At 40.5% G+C, this 20835-nt stretch overlaps 1 long non-coding RNA gene across 1 annotated transcript; it reads right to left on the bottom strand.

Moving 5' to 3' along the window:
* Positions 1 to 1581: 1581 nt before the first annotated feature.
* On the bottom strand, positions 1582 to 19879 carry LOC138737734 (uncharacterized). The gene is made up of 4 exons (XR_011341181.1): positions 19818 to 19879; positions 14372 to 14456; positions 12427 to 12489; positions 1582 to 1692 (listed from the first exon to the last, which is right to left on the bottom strand). It is a non-coding gene; the product is annotated as an uncharacterized lncRNA (long non-coding RNA).
* Positions 19880 to 20835: the final 956 nt, after the last annotated feature.

Here is a 20835-nt window from a genome sequence, read left to right as displayed (position 1 = left end):
GTCTGATCACTGAGATCAGAGTAACGAAAATTGTGTGCAAGAAATTTTATGCAATAGTACAGCATTAGAGACCCAAGATTAATACTGAGTAGGGGTACTGTTCTGTATTGAGTTCACACATTCTCCCTGTGACTCTGTGGGTTTCCTCTGGTTGTGCTACTATTCTCACATATGTTTCTCAGGACTATGTGCGTAACCCACTCCTATTCATCTACTGACTCATGACTGCGTCACCAGATCCAGCTCCAACAGTGTCAAAGTTTGCAGATGACACAACAGTAGTTGGCCTCATCAGCAACAATGATGAGTCATGCTACAGAAGTATAAAATCTCATGACATGGTGTGAGAGCAACAACCTGAATTTCAATGTGGACAAAATGAAGATTACTGTGGACTTCAGGAGGGCAAGGAATGACCACTCTCCACTACATATCAACAACTCTACAGTGGAGAGAGTGGAAAGCACCAAGTTCCTGGAGTTTACTTAACTAGTGACCTATCATGGATATATGACATCTCTCTTGTCAGGAAGATGCAACAGTGACTGCAAATCCTGAAAAGACTGAAGTGGGCAAGGCTACTGGTCACCATTATGTCAACCTTCCACAGGAGCTCTATCGAGAATGTACTGGCCGGCTGCATCACACTGTGGTACAGTCGCAGTAGAGAAATTGATCGGACCATAACAGTGGCAGAGAGGATCCCTGGAGTCTCCTTCTCCCCGATCGACATGATCTACAGGGATCGTTGTCTGAAGAGGGCACACAAAATCATTGAGGACCCCTTCCACCTGTACACAGCATCTTTCAGCTGCTCCCATTGGAAAAGGGATACAGGAGGATTAGAGCCAGCACCACCAGGTTGAGGAATAGCTTCTTTCCACGGGCAGTGAGAATGCTGAATGACCAAAGGTGCTGCTCACATTAACCATTTGAGGCTCTCATATTCATAAAGCAGTGTCTATCTATCTATTTATTTATTTGTATATAAGAATACTGGTCCCGCTTGTGTATTGTTTGTCTGTGTGTGTGTTATGTCTGGTTGTGAGTCCGCATGTTTTGCACCGAGGATCAGAGAACACTGTTTCGCCATGTTGAACCTGTGCAATCAAATGACAAAAAAACTTGACTTGACAAAACCATTCAGGTTTGTAGATTAATTGGCTGCTGTAACTTGCTCTGTGTGTTGGTGAATGGTAGAATCAGGGTAGGGAGAGTTACATTGAATACACAACAGCACACCAAAAGAATAGGCCCTTTAGCTCACATCTATCCTGAACAAGATGTCCAAATCAAACAAAAACTCTTAGGAAAAACCCAACACCCAACCCCAACCAACCAATTTTCCCTTGCAACCGCTGCAACCGTGTCTGCCTGTCCCGCATCGGACTTGTCAGCCACAAACGAGCCTGCAGCTGACGTGGACATTTACCCCCTCCATAAATCTTCGTCCGCGAAGCCAAGCCAAAGAAGAAGAAGATTATTGTATCTGCTTCCTTGATGAGCATGTGGAGATCATTTAAAATATATTGGACTAGTATAAATATAAAATCGCTGGAGAAGAAAATGGATTACCTGAGGCTGCATCCGAATCAGAGAAAACTGCAGGGCTGCTGTTGGTCTGGTAATCACAGAAACATGGCTCCAGGACTCCATTTCAGACTCAACGATCCAGCTTGATTGCCCTACCTCCTTCAGGACAAAAAGCGATGCTGTGGCTTCTGGCAAGACTCAAGGAGGGGCACTATGCATTTACATCAGTGAGGACTGGTGCACACATCTCTCCATTGTTAAAAAAAAACATCTGTTCAGTAGAGATGTACCTGATGATGAAATGCAGACCCTTCTATCTACCCAAGGAATTCTTGGCCACGCTGATTGCGGCAATTTGTGCTCCACCTTCAGCTAATGAGGGTAAAGCAACGAAGGAGTTTTACGGTGTCATCTGCAAAGTCTAGATGTCCCACGATCCACCATGATAGTGACATGATTGTAACTGGCAACTTCAACCACGCCAACATCAAAATAGTCTTACCATGATTTCAACAACATGTCAATTTCACCACTATAGGAGAGAACACTGTGGATCGGGTGTACAGAAACGACCCTGGTGTGTACAAGGCTACTCCTCGCCTCACCTTGGAAACTCAGATCACATATCCGTCCTAACAGCTGGCAAAACAAACTGAGCCAGTTCGCAGGAAGATCAGGACATGGTGGGGGGGGGGGGTGTGGGATGGGGGGGGGTGTGGGATGGGGGGCACGGCAGCGATACGGGACTGCTTTGAGACTATTGGACTGGAACTGTTTCAGGGAAGCGACCACCCACAATAGTCATGTAAACATCGAGTGACTGGCTACATCATAAAGTGCATTGAGGATGTTACAACCAGAGCTAACCAGAAACCATGGTAAGATGCAGAGGTCTGGGCACTTCTCAAAGCTTGTGTTTCTGCCTTCAGGACAGGGGATGAAATGGCACTTGAACTCTCCCATGCAATCCGGAAGGCAAAGGACAGGTCTGCACAGAAGAGCCATAGACAGCTGTGGAACCCCAACAATATGAGGCGCATGTGGCAAAGAATCCAAACTGTAACAGGCCACGTATAACCTTGTGAGTCAAAGATAATGATGCCTCCCTTCAGACAGACCAAACATCTTCTAGTCATGGTTTGACAAGAAGAACAGGCTGATGCCAAAGAAAGCTCCATGCCCCTGATGGCCAAGGTGAGGAGAATCCTATCCATACAAAGCAGTGGAGCCAGACAATATGCCTGGTTGGGTACTGAAGAACTATGTAGACCAACTTATGGAGATACCTTCAGACATCTTCAACACATCAATGCAGCAAGCCCTGCAGGTTTCAAGATGTCAATATTATCCCATTACAAAAGAGGAAAACAGTAACAGGTCTCAACAACTACCACCTTGTGGCACCGACCTCCACCACTATGAAATGCTTCGAGCATGATGGTATGCATCAAATTGCACTTCCCAGAGACACTGGACCCATTTCAATTCACATACATTTGGAACTGTTCCACTGATGATGCTAAAGCCTTGTCCCTCCACTCCATCCTGACCCATCTGGAGAATAATGCCTCATACTCCAGGCTCCTGTACATTGACTTCAGCTCTGCGTTTAATATGATCATTCCCCAGAGGCTAGTGGAGAAGGTGTAATTTCTGGGACTCGATGTTTCTCTCTGTAATTGGATTCTGGATTTCCTAAAGGAAAGACCAGCCTGACTCGGTTGGCAGCAGAATGTCAAGCATGTCGTGCTGAACACTGGTGTTCTCCAGGGTTGTGTTTTCAGCCCAGTCCTGTTCATGCTACTGACCCATGACTGCAACGCTAGATCCAGCTCCAACAGAATCAAGTTTGCAGATGACATGACAGTTGTTGGTGTCATCAACAACAAATGATAATTCACACTACAGAGAAAACATGGTGAAATGGTGCGAGAATAACAACCTGACTCTCAACGTGGGACGAGGCGATAATCTTGGACTTCAAGAGGACTAGGGACAATCGCCCTCCACTACACATTAATAGATCAGTAGTGGAGAGAGTAGAGAGCACCAATCCTGGACACACAACATCTCCTCACTTGTCAGGAAGGCACAACAGTGACTGCACTTTCTGAGAAAACTGAGTTGGCCAAGGCTACCAGCAACCATCCTGTCAACTTTCTACAAGATCTTTATTGGCTGGCTGCATCACAGTGTAGTGCAGTTACTGTAGAGCATTGGATCAGAGGTCAATCCATAGGAGCATAAGAGCAGCAGAGAGGATCATGGGGGGGGGGTCTCCCTCCCCACCATCGGCATGATATACTGGGATTGTTGCTTAAAGGGAGCTCACAAAATCATTTAGGACCCCTACCACTGCATCTTTCAGCCACTCCTGTCGGGAAAGAGGTACAGGAGTATCAGAGCCAGTACCACTAGCCTGAAAAACACTACGGACAGTGAGACTGCTGAGCGATTAAATGAACTGTGCATACAAACCCACCAAGATGCTACTATTTATCAAATAATATGTATTTATTTTTATATATGTATAAACGTACTGCATAAGTATCATTTGTCTGAATGTGTGTTATGTCTGTCTGTATGTTTTTACACCAATGACCGGAGAAAGCTATTTCATCAGGTTGTACTTGTACAGTTGGATGATAATAAACATGAACTTGATGTTGTGGACGAAGGGTCAAAGGGTCTGTTTCCATGTTGTACCTCTCCATAACACTGCTGCCATTTCATGTGTTATTTTACAGTACTATTCAATTTAGCCCCAGTATTATTCTTGGCTGTTGCTAGGCTGTAGAACTTGTAGCATTTTTAACATGATGAAAGTTATTGAACCTTTGTTTGTCCAAACTAACAAAAAGCTAATAGGAAGCTATTTGATTTGCTGCACATAGAGTCAGTTTCCCCTCTGTTCCATTCAGTACCTGCACGACACTGAAAAGGATAGTATGATAATAATCAATCTGACAGCTCAGAAATCTAGAGGTATGAATTAGGGATGAGATTTGGCTTCAACTTTTTACCTGATTTGTTATGCTCTCTGATCTATCCTAAGATGTATTACTCCAAACAAGATCAGGTAGTCATAGTCATAAATCCTTTTTACACAGTCATTAAAAGACAGGTATTAAATGCCTTTTAATTGCTTCTCCTACTTGTATAAACACAACAAAGGTGGGATGGGGGGTGGGGGGGGGGGGGGGGGGGAGTTCATTTTCATCCCATGTCTGATACTACCAAGATAGGTAGTATTAGAGCTGATGCATTTCACAACGGTTTCTCTCTTAAGGGGTTACCAGCCTTGACGTGTCCAGGACAGTCTAAGGCTGTGGCACATTAATGATGTTGAATTAATGCAACTTACTAGCGGGAGATTCAAACTTGAACTGGCAGAAATGAAGTTCTGTAGGTTATACATCACACAGGATGCCGATGCTGTAATGCTACAGGTCCCACCTCCTTTTGCTTCAGGATGCCGGCTTGCTTATGTAAAAGGTCGCACTGACCCAGCATTTCTTGGTTCAGTGTGAACGACCCAAGCTGCCTTTAAAGATGGGTCATTCACGTGCCAATTAAGTGGGTTTTCTGTGTAAAAAGGCCTACAGAGTCATACAACATACTTCAGCCCAACTTATCCATGCTGACCAAAATGTCCCTGCCACAGTTCTCTCACATGCCTGCATTTGGCCCATATCCCTCTAGTCTAAACCCATCCAATTCGTGTCCATTCAATTTTTTTCTTAAATGTTGCAATAGTACATACCTCTTCCAGCAGTCCATTCCAAACAATCTCCACCCACAGTGTAAAAAGGTTACCCTTCACATTCCTATTAAATCTCTCCCACCCACCCATCCCACCCCCCCCCCAACCTTAAATCTATATTCTCTGGTTCTACTTCCCCTAATAGAAACATAGAAGATAGGAGCAGGAGTAGGTCATTCGACCCTTCGAGCCTGCTCCGCCATTCAACGAGATCATGGCTGATCTTAAAGTTCAGTACCCCATCCCCGCCTTCTCTCCATAACCTTTAATACCCTTATACTGAAGAAATATATCTAATTCCCTCTTAAACATATTTAATGAACCTGCCTCTACTGCCCTCTGTGGCAATGAATTCCACAGATTCACCACCCTCTGGGTCAAGAAATTCCTCCTCATCTCGGTCCTAAATGGTTTGCCTATTATCCTCAAACCATGGCCCCGGGTTCTGGATTTTCCCATCATTGGAAACATCCCATCTGCATCCATTCTGTCCAGTCCTGCCAGAATTTTATATGTCTCTATGAGATCCCCTCTCAATCTTCTAAACTCCAGCAAGTACAATCCCAATTTGCGCAGTCTTTCCTCATAATCATTCCTGCCATTCCAGGAGTCATAAATCCCTTTTACACAGTCATTAAAAGACAGGTATTAAATGCCTTTTAAAATCCCTGGTGAATCGCCTCTGCACTCCCTCCATTGCAAGAACATCCTTCCTTAGATCAGGTGACCAAAACTGCACACAATACTCCAGGTGTGGTCTCACCAAGGCCCTGTACAGCTGCAGTAAGTTATCCTTGTTCCTATACTCAAACCCTCTTGATATAAAGGCCAACATACCATTTGCCTTTTTAACCGCCTGCTGTACCTGCATGCTCGCCTTCAGAGACTGGTGTACAAGTACCCCTAGGTCTCTCTGCACTTCCCCATCTCTTAATCTATTGCCATTCAAATAGTAATCTGCCCTCCGGTTTGTATTACCAAAGTGGATAACCTCACATTTATCCACATTGCAGTGCATTTGCCATGTATCTGCCCAGTCCCTCAATTTATCCAAATCATACTGGAGCTTCCTGACCCCCTCTTCTGTGCACACAACCCCTCCTAGCTTAGTGTCATCTGCAAATTTGGAGATATTACATCCAATCCCCTCATCCAGATCATTAATGTAAATTGTGAACAGCTGGGGTCCCAGTACAGATCCCTGTGGCACCCCACTGGTCACCGCCTGCCACTCAGAAAATGAGCCATTTATCCCAACTCTCTGTCTTCTACCTGCCAGCCAGTTCTCAATCCACATCAATACTTTGCCCCCAATCCCATGAGCCTTGATTTTGTAAGCCAGTCGTTTATGCGGGACCTTATCGTCATTTGCTCCGCTATTACATCCTTAACAATGGATTCCATCATTTTGCCCACTACTGATGTAAGGCTCACCGGCCGATAATTCCCCGCTTTTTCTCTACCCCCCTTTTTAAATAGTGGGGTAACATTAGCTACCCTCCAATCCATGGGTGAATCTATCGAGTTCTGGAAAATAATTCTTAAAGCATCTGCTATCTGAATGGCTACTTCCTTAAGTACCCTAGGATGTAGATTATCAGGCCCTTGGGATTTATCTGCCTTCAATCCCATCAATTTCCCCAAGACCATGACCTTAGAGATACTGATTTCTTTCAGTTCCTCCCTTGCATTAGTCTCTATGTTTTCCAACATCCTTGGGAGGTTATTTGTATCCTCTCTTGTAAAAACAGAACTAAAGTAAGAATTTAATTGGTCTGCCATTTCCTTATTCCCCATTATATATTCCCCTGATTCCGACTGCAAAGGACCTACTCTGGATTTCACCAATCTTTTCCTCTTGACATATTTATAAAAGCTTTTGCAGTCGGTTTTTATATTTGCCACAAGCTTACTTTCGTAATTTATTTTTGCTCTCTTGATTAATCCCTTTGTCCTCCTTTGGTAATCTTGAACTGCTCCCAGTCTTCGGTTGTGGTTTTTTTTTGGCCAATTGATATGCTCTCTCTTTGGACGTAATGTTGTCTCTAATTTCCCTTGTTATCCACGGTTAAGTCACCTTTTTTGGTTTATTTTTATGCCAAACCGGTATAAACGATTTTTGCAATTTCTCCATTAGATCTGTGAATGCTTTCCATTGACTATCCACAGTCAACTCTGGGCAAAAGACTCTCTGCATTCCTGTCATGATTTTGTATGCATCTACACTATCACCTCTCATTCTCCTGCACTCTAACGAATAAAGTCATAGCCTGCTGAACCTCTCCCTATAGATCAAGCCCTTGAGTCCAGGCCACGCACCAGAGAGAGTAGGAACTAGAAGTTGTGGCAGATGAATGCATGGCTGAAGAGTTGATGAAGGGGACAGGGGTTCAGATTTCTGGATTATTGGGATCTCTTCTGGGGAAGGACTGACCTGTACAAAAAGGAGAGACTGTACATGAGCTGGAAAGGGACCGATATCTTGGCAAGCAGGTTTGCTAGAGCTATTGGAGACAGTTTAAACTAGTTTGGCAGGGAGGTGGGAATCAGAATGTGAGTGCAGAGTTGAGGGTAGAAGGCCAAAAGCATGATTCTATGTGTTCTGAGTTGATAAAGAAAGACAGGCAGGGGACAAAACAAATTTACCCTGTTAGAGGGGTTGAAATGTGTCAATTTCAATGCAAGGAGTATTAGGATTAAAGGGGATTAATTTAGAGCATGGATCAATACATGGAACTATGAGGTTGTGGTCATTACTGAAACTTGGCTCGAAAAAGGACAGGATTGGCTGATGCAGGTACCAGGGTCTAGGTGTTTTAAGAGGAATAGAATGGGAGGTAGAAAAGGAGGGGGGGGTGGTTGGAGGAATAGCATTTACTGGTCAAGGATAGTATCACAGGGAGGACACTGCAGAGGGAGTATCCATTGAGATGGTGTGGGTGGAGGTTAAAAATAGGAAGAGAGTTATCATTGTCTATAGACCACCAAATAGCCATTGGGACACCGAGGAGCAGATAAGCAGGCAAATTTTGGAATGGTGCAGGAAATACAGGTTTGAAATTATGGGTGATTTCAACTTCCCTAATTTTGACTGGCACCTACTGACTGCCAGAGCAATAGATGGGGCTGAATTTGTGAGGTATGTCAAGAAAGATTCCTGACACAGTATGTGGACCAGCCAATGAGAGGAGAGGCCATACTGGATCTAATTCTGGGTAATGAACCTGGTTACGTGATGGACTTCTCAGTGGAGGAGCATTTTGGTGAGAGTGACCACAACTCCCTTAGCTTCAGAATACTTATGGAAAAGGATAAAAACAAACAACATGGGAAAGTGCATAACTGGTGAAGGGCTAATTGTGAAGGAATGAGGCAGGAACTAGTGAGTAAATTGGAAACAGATGTTCAAGGGTGAAAGTACAGAAGTAATGTGGAGGAAGTGTAGTGACCCCTTGTGCTGGGATAGGTATGTCCCACTGGGACAAGGAACAAATGGTAGGAAAAGGGAACTGTGGCTGACAAAACAGGTGAGACAATTAGTCAAGAGGAAGAAGGAAACATATGTTAGATATAGGAAGCAGGAAACAGGAAGGGCTCATGTGAAATATATGGTAGCCAGGAAGGAGCTTAAGAAAGGACTTAGGAGAGCTTGAAGGGGGCATGAGAAGACCTAGGCATATAGGATTAACAAGAACCCCAAGGCATTCTATGTGTATGTGAAGAACCGAAGGGTTACAAAAATTAAGATGAGGCTGCTAAAGGATAAAGGAGGCAACATGTGCCTGGAGGCAGAGGAGTTTGGGGCAGTTACCAATGACTACTTTGCTTCAGTATTCACAAGTGAATAGGACCTTGATAAGGGTGAGATCAAAATAGAACAGCCCTGTGTGCTGGACAATGTGGAGATTAAGGAAGAGGAAATGTTGGATCTTCTTACAAACATCAAGATTGATAAGTACCCAGGGCCAGATGTGATATATCCAGGTTGCTGTGGTAAGTGAGAGAAGAGACAGGAAGGGCAGTAGCTATGATCTTTGAATTCTCTTGGGCTTCAGTGAAGGTGCCGGAGGATTGGAGAATGGCAAATGAGGTCCACTTATTTAAAAAAGTTAAATCGGAGAATACTGGGAATTATGGACCAGTGAGTCTTACATCAGTGGTGTGAAAACTATTGGAGAGGATTCTTAAGGATAGGATCTGTGAGTATTTAGAGAAGTTCAGTCTACTCAAGGATAGTCAGCAGGCTTTTGTGAAGGAAAGGTCATGCCTCAAGAGCCTAACTGAGGTTTTTGAGGAAGTAACAAAAGAAATTGATAAAGGTAGGGTGGTAGGTGTGGTCTAAATGGATTTTAGAAAGGCATTTGACAAGGTCCCCCACCAGAGACTCATCCAGAAAATCATGAAGCACGAAATCAGTGGAAGCTTGGCTGTGTGAATAAAAAATTGGCTTGCAGGTAGAAAGCAGATTAGTAGTAGTGGAAGGAAAGTATTCTTCCTTGAGGATGGTGACTAGTGGAGAGCCGCAAGGATCTGTTCTGCGACCCCTGCTCTTTGTGATTTTTATAAATGATCAGGATGATGAGGCAGAAGGATGGGTGAGTAAGTTTGCAGATGACACGAAGGTTGGATGAGTTGTGGATAGAGCTGTAGGTTGTTGAAAGTTTCAAGGGATATAGAGAGGATGCAGAGTTGGGCAGAAAAGTGGCAGATGGAGTTCAATCCGGAAAAGTATGAGGTGATGCATTTTGGAAGGACAAACCAGAAGGCTGAGTGCAGGGTAAATGGTCAGTTACTTAAGAGTGTGGATGAACAGAGGTACCTTGGGGTACAAATCCATGCATCCCACAAGGTTGCCGCACAGATTGATAGGATAGTCAAGAAGGCCTATGGGATGCTGAACTTCATTAATGGGGGATTAAATTCAGGAATAGAGACGTCATGTTGTAACTCTACAAATCTCTAGTAAGACCACAGTTAGAGTATTGTGTTCATTTCTAGTCATCTCATTATAGGAAGGATATAGATATGGTGGAGAGGGTGCAGAGAAGATTTACCAGGTTTAAAATACCTAGAGTACAGAGAAAGATTGAAGAGGTTAGGACTTTATTCATTGGAATGTAGATGATTGAGAGGGGATTTGATAGAGGTGTTTAAAATTATGAAGGGAATAGATAGACTAGATGCAAGTAGACTCTTCCCCCAGAGAGCAGGGGAGGTTGAAACAAGAGGACACAAGTTGAGGGTAAGAGGGCAAAATTTTAGGAGAAACATTAGAGGATGCTTCTTCACTCAGAGAGTGATGGCTGAATGGAATAATCTTCTGGAGGAAATAGTTGAGTCAGAGTCAATTCTTTAATTTAAGAGGAGGCTGGATATATACATGGATAGAAGGGGGTTGGAGGGTTATGGGCGGAGAATAGGTGGGGGGTTCTAGCGAAGTTGTTTGAATGAACCGGCATGGAATTGAAGGGCCGAGATGGCCTGTTTCCATGCCATAAACTGTTATGTGGAAGGATGTGGAAACTAAGGAGAGTGTGCAGAAGAGATTATCCAGGATGTTGCCTGAATTAAAAAAGTAGTCTTATGAGGCAAGGTTAGCAGAGTGGGGACTTTTCTCTTTGGAGCGTAGAAGGATGAGAGGAGACTTGATAGAAGTCTACAAGATTATGAGAAGCCTAGATAGAGTGGACAGCCAGCACCTGTTTCCCAGGGCAGGAATAGCAAACACTAGAGAATATATGTACAAAGTTAAGGGAGGAAAGTTTAGTGGTGTCATCAGGGTTACATTATTTTTTACACCAAGAGTTGTAGGTGCCTGGAATGCCTTGCCAGGGATGGTGGTGGAAGCTGAAATGTTAGTGGCATTTAAGAGACTCTTAGACAGGCATGTAGATGGAGAAAAAGAGGGTTACAGGGTAGGGTGAGCTTATTACTTTTTTTTTTAAGGATTATATAGGTTGACACAGCATCAAGTACTGAAATGCCTGTACTGTACTGTAGTGTTCTATGTTCCAATATCCTTGTACATCTTTGCACTCTCCAGCTTGATGAAACCTTTCCCATAGCACAGTGACCAAAACTGAACACAATGGACCAAATTGGGCTTCATCAATGCTTTATACAACTGCAAAATAACCTTGCAACTTCTGTACTCAATATCCTGACTGATGAAGGTCAATATGCTAAAGGTCTTTTTGACTGCCCTACCTACCTGTGATACCACTTTCAATGTACTCTGTATCTGTTTTCTGTGATCGCTGTGTTCTACAACACAACCCACAACCCTACCAATCACTGGGCAGGGCCTCCCATGTTAGACTTCCCAAAATGCAACAGTTCACATTTCTCTGTATTAAATTCCATCAATCATTCTTCTGCCCAATTGATCAAGATCTTTGGAAACCATCTTCATTATCTTCAAAACCAGACACTTTAGAGTAATCAACAAACTTGCTGATCATACCATTTATATTTTCATCTAAATCATTGATATAGATGGAAAACAGCAATGGACACAATACCCAACACTGAAGCACTTCACACTTCATAAGCCTCCAGTCTGAGAAACATCCTTCCACCATAACCCTCTACTTTCTACCATGAAGCCAATTTTCTATCCAATCTGCTATATTACTTTGGATCCCATGCAATCTAACTTCCATTGTAGCCTATTATACAACACTTTCTCTGCCCTCATCAACCTTCTTGATCACATTTTCAAAAAAAAACTCAACCAGATTTGTGAGACCTGATGTCCCAAGTGCACAATATGAAGGAGATGATCGTGGACTTTAGGGGGACCAGGAACAACTACCCTCCACTACACATAAACAACTCTGTAGTAGAGAGAGTGGAGAACATCAAGTTACTTGGAATTCACTTAACTAGTAATCTATCATGGACACTAAACATCGCCTCAGTTGCTGGAAGGCACAACAACAAATGTACTTCCTGAGAAGACTGAAGCAGGTAAGGCTGCCAGCCACCATTATGTCAGCCTTCTATAGGAGTGTTCTGCATCACAGTGTGATACAGTTGCTGCAGAGAAATGGATCAGAGTCAATTCACAGGACCGTAAGAGTGGCAGAGAGGATCACTGGAGTCACCCTCCCCCCATCGACAAAATTTACCTGGATTGTTGTCTGAAGAGGGTGTACAAAATCATTGTGGACCCCTTCCATCCTGTACACAACCTGTTGGGAAAGAAATACAAGAGTATTAGATCTAGCACCACCAAGCTGAGGAACAGCTTCTTCCTATGGGCAATGAGAATACTGAATGACCAAAGGAACTGCTCACATAATCCATCCAAGACTCTTATATTCATGAAACAATATTTATTTATTTGTTTGTTTATTTATTTATTTGTATAGATCAATACTTGTCCATTATCTGCATGTGTGGTATATTTGGTTGTATGTCTGCGTCTTTTGCACAGAGGACCAGAGAATGCTGTTTAGTTAAGTTGTGCTAGTACAATCAGATAACAATAAACGGTGCTTGATACTGTCAAAACCATGCTGATTATCCCCCAATTAGCTTATGTCCATCTGTGTGCATGTATATCCTCTCCCTCTGAATACTCTCTAGTAACTTATCAACCACAGATGTTAGGCTCACTGGCCTGTGGATCCTAGGGTTTTCTCTATGGCCTTTCTTGAATAAAAGCATAACAGTTATCAGAATCAGAATTTATTGTCATGAAAAAGTCATGTTTTGCAGAAACATCACAGTGCAAACGTTCATTTTACCCTCCAGTCTTCAGTTGAACTCATTTCTGATTCCTCTCAGGTGCCATTGAAAACAAAGGTAGTGAGATTTTGAGAGCTGAAATAGTTTGCTGAGGAATCTGCAATTTTAGTGACTTCAGAAATCAAATATTATGGGCAAAGCTGTACACAGGCAAACAGCAGCAGCAATTACTAAAATTCCAATCACAAGGCCAAGTCTTGTGAGCAGGCTTGGTGCGAAAGAAGAGACTGGTGGGAAAATTTGCCATCAATGTAATGAAGATCAGCTACCTAAAGTATGACAGCTTAGAGCAGTGAAATGATTCAACTGCAAAAATGAAAGGGAACAAACCTCAATGTGTAATGCTAGTCCCAGGATGCCACGCCAAATTAATGTCAGCCAAGTAGGTCATCAGTATAAGAGAAACACTGATGATAGAAAGCCACAAAAGCGACATTTATACAAAGCTGGTGCAGCATTAAAGTTGGAATATAAACTGAATTAATGTAGAAATATTAGGAAATGTAGCAATTTGAAAATTAACGATCAGTTACTCGATGTGAATGGCTGACCTGTCAATTATGGATAGAATGTCATTGAATTAGAGTCATATAACATGAAGAAGGCTCATTGGTACAGCTCATTCATGCAGACCAAGATGGCATTCTGGGCAAGCCTCATTTGCCTGAATTTGGTCCATATCATCCTCAGATTCTTCCTATCCATAAATCTGTCCAAATGTCTTTTGAACTTCATAATTGTGCCTGCATCTGCAGCTCGGTATAGATAGGGAACCCCCCTCTGAATTTAAAAAAGAAAGTCTCTCAGGTCCCTCTTACATCTCTCCCCTCTCACCTAATACCTGTGCCCTCCTTTGGTGCAGTCAGAGGAGTCTATGATTAGTGTACTGGGGAAGGTTCAAGAGCCTGATAGCTCTTAGAAAGAAACTGTTGTTGAACCTAGAGGTGCTGGTTTTCAAGCTTCTGTCCCTTCTGCCTGAAGGTAGCAGTGATAAATGGTTGTGGACAGGGAACTGGGGACCCTTATAATGTGTTCATGTTAACTATTATGAGTAAAATATGGACAACTCTTTGATGTTGGTGGGCAGCCATCTAGGTTAAGGTAAAGTACTTGGGGTTATGCCCAATCACTGAATACACGATTGAAGAATTCAAATCCAATTTCCATTGTGATATTTTGTCTTTTTGAAGAGATTGCATAGTATAATGATCCAATATTTTGATTATTTCAATTTGAACAGTTTTTGAAAAGAAATGGGAGTCCGATATCTCTTTAAATCTCTGCATTGTCCAGCATCAATCTGAAAAGCAGGTTATTTCTCACTGTCAAGTTTCAGGCTGCACATTTTCTTCTTCTGAGCCACAGGATGATGCTGCTCTTCACAACAGGGCATAGATGATTTAGAAGACTGGAAAGGAAGATGAAAAAAATGCAGTTAAAATATAAGAATAGGTGAGAGATTTAGAAATATTCATGAAGACTACTTAATTGCGCTCACAAGGTATACAAGTTAAGAATAAGGAAGATTAAGAATTTAAATTTACTCATGAATTGAATTCTTCTAATTATTGAAAATTGATTGACATAGAAGATACAGCGGGTGCATAGTTAGTGAAGTGCTTTTGGAGTGCCAGTGACCTGGGTTCAAAACTAGTGCTGTTTGTAAGGACTTTGTACATTCTCCCAGTGTCTGCATGTGTTTCCTTTGGGTGCTCGGTTTCCCTCCCACCCTTAAAAACATGCCAGTTTGTAGGTCAATTGGGCATCACAGGCTCCTGGACCGAAAGGTCCTGTTACCGTGCTGTTGTCCAAATTTGAATAAACAAAATAGATATGATTGAAGAGAATCAAGATGTGAAACCTTCAGTAAGTCCACTGATAGATGATGCATCAACAATCTCTTCAGAATCAACCCACATAACACCAGTTACAATTACTGAAAAGAATTGGTTAAATTTGTAAATGTTTCACCTTTTAAATGGCAAAGTAATAAAGTACATGCAATTAAAAACAGCATCATAGAATGATGTATATGATTATGCAAGTATAATTGTGCAGATCAATGCAATCTGAGGAAACCCTTGAACAACCTACACTAAAGCTCCAATAATCCCCATCTGACTGGTCTGTCACGTGGCTCACACAATGATGTTTGATATGCTCTCATTAATTTCACTGGGGCCCCATTCCCTGTGCTCCCTTTCTGCTCAGAAGGCTACTGATTCTTGCACTCTCTTTAAACTGACCAGGACCTTGTTCCATTCAAACTTATCTGGTTTACTAGAAAGTTTATACTACTATGTAACACCTCAAACAAGTGAATGAAAATGGTGTTGGGTCTGGAAAATTGAGAACACTGAATTATTGGAGTTTTATGACATCTGTGTTTTGCCCTCATTACTGTACAAATTTCATGTTACTTCACCTCAAATTAGGAAACAAAAGGGAAATGAACTTTACACCTTATGTTTACGAACCTGGAATAGACTATGGTTGAGCCCTTTCAACTGCAAGTCTGCTCTGGAGAATTATAGTGACTTTCTCTCCAGTCCATTCCTGGATTAAGTTCAAATTTATTTTTGTTATTATTACTTGTGAGCAATGAGGTATGAATATCTTCACTCCTTCATCTATCACTCATCTCTTGAGCTGCTTCCTGGTGTTTTTCAACAGCATCCCCTTCACACAATTTTTCTACAGCCTCAGACTTTGCTTTCAGGGTTGGGGATTGGTCAAAATCCACATTTTTACATGCGGTCTAAGTCCTCTCACATGGCACAAATCATAATCCATGAGAAAATCAAGGCAAATACCTTTAAAATCTTGGCATTTCCTCCTATTGTGCTTTGTTTCAATGAGTTGCCCAACTACCGAGTAGATCGACAAAACATAATGTTGAGAAGGTTGAGGAAGAAGTTACAACTTATCAGTTGACAATTCTCAAAATTATTGGCAAAATTTGCTTAAAGAGCCTAACGCCTCCCTCCATCTCTCCACCTCTAACAAAATTATATTCAATATACCACGAGCAACAATTAGTCGGCAAGATGAAAATGGTCTAATCATCTCATCTCTATATGAAAGATTATGACAGAAGCTTTAAAATGAATGCAAGTAACAACAATTTACATTATTATTCTGTTATTTTCTTACCTAGTATTGGCTTATTGGATATGACTGAAAATTTAGTTCATAAGTAAATTTGTAAAATGAGGGACCAATCAACGTCAATAATGAAATGCTGGTGTAGTTGAGTGTATGAACCGTGGGCAAGCTTTAGGATTCTAGAGTTCAGTAGATGCTCGGAAGGTCTGACCTGTTAAATGTGTGGCTTGATTTAAGATAACACTATGTTAGCTGCTGCCAAAATTTACTTTAGTCTCCCTCTCTCCCTGCGCATACTCAACTCTCCCTAACTTGCGTCAATTCTCCAAACACTTGTCCTGGAATTCTTATTTTCCTCCCCCTCCAGTTTTCCTGCATTTCTCTCTGACCCTCCAGGCATGTTTCATCCCAACCCCATCCTCAACATCCCTTAACCCTTTCTCTGAACTTCTGCTATACTCATCGAATAACAAAACTCATTTAATGCTTCTGACATATCCAGGATCTCAACTGGCTAATAAGACACTTCAGCAGAATGTTGTTATAAATTCACTCAACTTCCATTCACCAAACTGTTTCAGTGTCAGCATGATCTTTAGCAAGACTCGAATAAAAAAATTGAAGTCCACGACAAGCCACTGATTCTACATTGATTGTCTTGGTGAAGATGGCACTGTGCTCTTTATCAAGGAATAGGGTATACACATCAAGAACTTAAGAATTTCCTTGTTGAATTGCAATGCGGGATGCCAAAGGTTCTGTTTTGTTATGAATGATCTTCATTAACATGTATATCAAGCAAGCCCAACACCTGAGATGATCAAAAAAACATAACATTAATTCTGGTACCTTCGCCCTTATTTTATCTAGCTCTATCTTGGTCCAATCGGGTTTTTCCCTTGTTTGATAAAAATCTGATAGATACCTTAATTGTGCTGCTCTATAATAATTTTTAAACTTTGGTAGCTGCAAACCACCTTGTTTGTACCATTCTGTTAATTTATCTAGCGCTATCCTCGGTTTCCCCCCTTTCCATTAAGAATTTCCTTATTATTCTCTTTAGTTCATTGAAGAATTTCTCTTTTAAGGGAATTGGTAATGATTGAAATAGGTATTGTATCCTTGGGAAGACATTCATTTTAATGCAATTTACCCTCCCTATCAATGTTAGTGGCAATTCTTTCCAATGTTCTAAGTCATCCTGTAATTTCTTCATTAATAGCTGATAATTTAATTTGTATAGGTGGCCTAAATTATTATCTAATCTAATACCTAGGTATCGGATTGCTTGTGTTTGCCATTTAAATGGTGATTCTTTTTTAAACTCTGTGTAATTCACATTATTCATTGGCATCGCTTCACTTTTATTTGCGTTTATATTTCTCCATATTCCTTCAATTTCTTATGTAGTTCTTTTATTGATGTTTCTGGTTCTGTTAAGTATACTGTGATATCATCTGCAAATAAACTGATTTTATATTCCTTCTCCTTTATTTTTATCCCTTTTATTTTATTTTCTGTTCTTATCAGTTCTGTCAATGGTTCTATTGTTAAAGTGAACAGTGAGGGAGATAGTGGACATCCCTGCCTTGTTGACCTACTTAAATTGGTTCGATACATATACATTTATTGTCACCTTCGCCAATGGTCTCTTATACAATGCTTTAATCCAATTAATATATTTTTTTGGTAGGTTGAACCTCTGTAATACTTTGAATAAATAATTCCATTCTACCCTGTCAAAGGCTTTCTCTGCATCTAAAACAACAGCCGCTGTTGGTATCTTATTTCCTTGTACTGCATGGATTAAATTAATGAACTTACAGACATTGTCCATTGTTCATCTTTTCTTAATAAATCCAGTTTGATCTTGTTTTACTACTTTTGGTACACATTCGGCCAATCTGTTTGCTAAGTTTTGCTATTATCTTATAATTTGAATTAAGTAGAGATATTGGTCTATATGATGTTGGTGTTAGTGGATCTTTCCCAGTCTTTGGTATTACTGTAATTATTACTTTATAAGTGGGATGAAAAACTGGTGCAATATAGAAGTTCTCCAGTACATTTACTCAACATATGGAAGAAGATTCACGTAGAAAGGAAAAAAAAACAAATTACCAACTACCAAAATTATTATTGATGCAAAATCAACTAATCCCTTTCACAATAGATAACCTTTCCTTTAGAGAATGGAAGAGAAAAGGAATTAAAAGAATAGAAATTTTTGGGGGGAAATAATTTATTAACATTTGAACAAATGAAGTACAAATATGGAATAACTCATGGTACAATGTTTGCATACCACCAACTGAAAACGTACTTAAAGGACAAATTGGGAAGCAGGCTGAGATTACCAGAAGGAAGCAGCTTTGAATATGTGATTACAGATAATAAAAAGATTTATAACAAACATGTACATCAAGCTGCAAGATAAGGAAAATTATGAAATAAGCTATAAACCCAAACAAAAGTGAGAAAAAGAATTAAACAAAGATTTTAAAAATGAAATATGGGAAAAGTTGTGCTCTTAAACTATGAAAAATATAATAAACACAAGGTTACGCATGATACAATATAAATGGTTACACAGGCTATATAATCACGCCCCAAAAGTTAAATAAATGGGATCCAACATTATCAGATAGATGTTTTCACTGTCAGAAGGAAATGGGAACAACAGTACATGCAATTTGGGCATGTGAGAGAGTGAAAAAGTTTTGGGAAGATCTAAATCAGGTATTAAATAAAAATCACAAAGAGCAACATACCAAAAAAATTCAGAGATCTTTCTTCTAAGTAATATAAGTAAAGAATTAGGCCTCAAACTGGATGAAGCGCAAAAAAAGATTTATTATGATAGCCTTAGCTGTAGCAAAAAAATATAAAATGTCAACTTGGAAATCAGAAGAGAGTCTGAGAGTACAGCAATGGTACATGGAAATGAATAAATGTATTCCATTGGAAAACAGCATAGAATTTAAAAAATAAAGTCACATTATTTGAGCAAATTTGGGAACCGTACATGGAACATAACAGAGAGGGCCTACCACGGACCTCCACCCCCTAAAATGATAGAATGAGAAGAAGACCAAATGACCTGACCCAGTGTGTAAAAGTAGCTGAGACAATTTTCTTGTTTATTTTCATTGTGTGATGACATTGTTTAATGCTTTTATTATATTGTATATGTTGGACATTTAATGGGTTTGGAGGGGGGTGGAAAAGAGGGAGGGAAGGGAAGGGATGGGGGAAAAAAGGGGAGAAAATGCCACTGTGTATATTTAAGAGGGAAATGTTTGTATGTATTTTGATTGATATGGTTCATAGTGTCAAAAATTAAAAAAATTTAAAAAAACATAACATTGAGAAGGTCAAGAGCACCTCCTATACTAATCAAATGGGGATATATATCTGGTTGTAAAAGTACAGAAATGCTGGAGGAACTCACCAGGTCTTGCAATCTATAGGAGGTAAAGATATATTACTGACATTTTGGGTCTGAGCCCTTCTTTAGGGTTTGAGTTACTCATACCTTGAAAGGCCTGAAACATCAGTTGTTTATCTTTACTTCTTATGGACACTGTGAGACCAGAGTTCCTCCAGCATTTTAATGCTTTTACTACAATCATAGCATCTGCAGACATTTGTGCTTCATACCTACCTGGCAGAATAGCTTTACTAGTGTGGTGTCTTTCTCACTGCATACCTGCTTAAAACATGAACAATAGCATTAAACTAAATAACATCTAACAATTTAATGATTGACTATTTCAATCCTGGAATGGAAAGTTTTCATTTGAAGTGGTTAATGATGTGCAATTAATAAACAGCAGGAAATTGAACACTGATTAGTACTATTCCATTTGGCGCTGTAATTACAAAAAGTCTCATGCTAGGAACTATGTACTGTGATTTTTTTTAAAATTAAGTGTTATTACTCATTGTGACTGTTACAGTTTTGGAGCTTACCTACGAAGCATCAAGAAGATTACACTTTTATCATTCTGAGGGGAAGAAAGAAGAACTTTTTGATGTTTTAGCTCTGTTGATTCTGCGAGATGCAAGAATCACATTTTGAAGAGATGAACTGCAGGCTCTACATACAAAGCACAGAAACTCCAATCTGCTTGGCAGTTGTGGGTAGTGCTACATGTACAAGTAGGCTTAAGTAAAAGGCAAGTCTACTGCAAGGAATGAGGGAACTCCTGTATTAGTTGACACTATGAAGGTTTAATACGAGTAAGAGCATTCCAATTTTATTCATTTCAGAGTCATGTTGAGCAAAAAGAAATTGCAAAAGTGAGAGATTATGTTGAAAGTCCTGTGTTATTTGCTAATAAAACCTCAGATGTTGCAGTTACATAGATTTCAGAATTTTGTTTCACTATAAGGTTGTGTTGCATACTCTAGCAATGCATCACTAAGGGAGATAGATTATTCTATAAAATGACAAACCTGGGCATTTATAAATATTTGGAATATCAGTTTGCTCTGTGTTTATTTAATTAGGCAGCAAAGAATTCCATGAATGTTTTAAATGTGATGTTTCAGGGAAATGTAGAATTCAGTGAGAATGTGCTGTGGATACTACAAATAGACCTCAGGAACTCCTTTGGATACACTGGGAATTCAAAGCAATATCTTGCAATGAGAATATTTTGACATTGTACTTGAGAGTT

This window comes from Narcine bancroftii, chromosome 6 (genome assembly GCF_036971445.1).
Source record: "Narcine bancroftii isolate sNarBan1 chromosome 6, sNarBan1.hap1, whole genome shotgun sequence".
Taxonomy (NCBI): domain Eukaryota; kingdom Metazoa; phylum Chordata; class Chondrichthyes; order Torpediniformes; family Narcinidae; genus Narcine; species Narcine bancroftii.
Note: the sequence above shows the minus strand (reverse complement) of the source record. Positions and strands in the feature narration are given on the sequence as shown.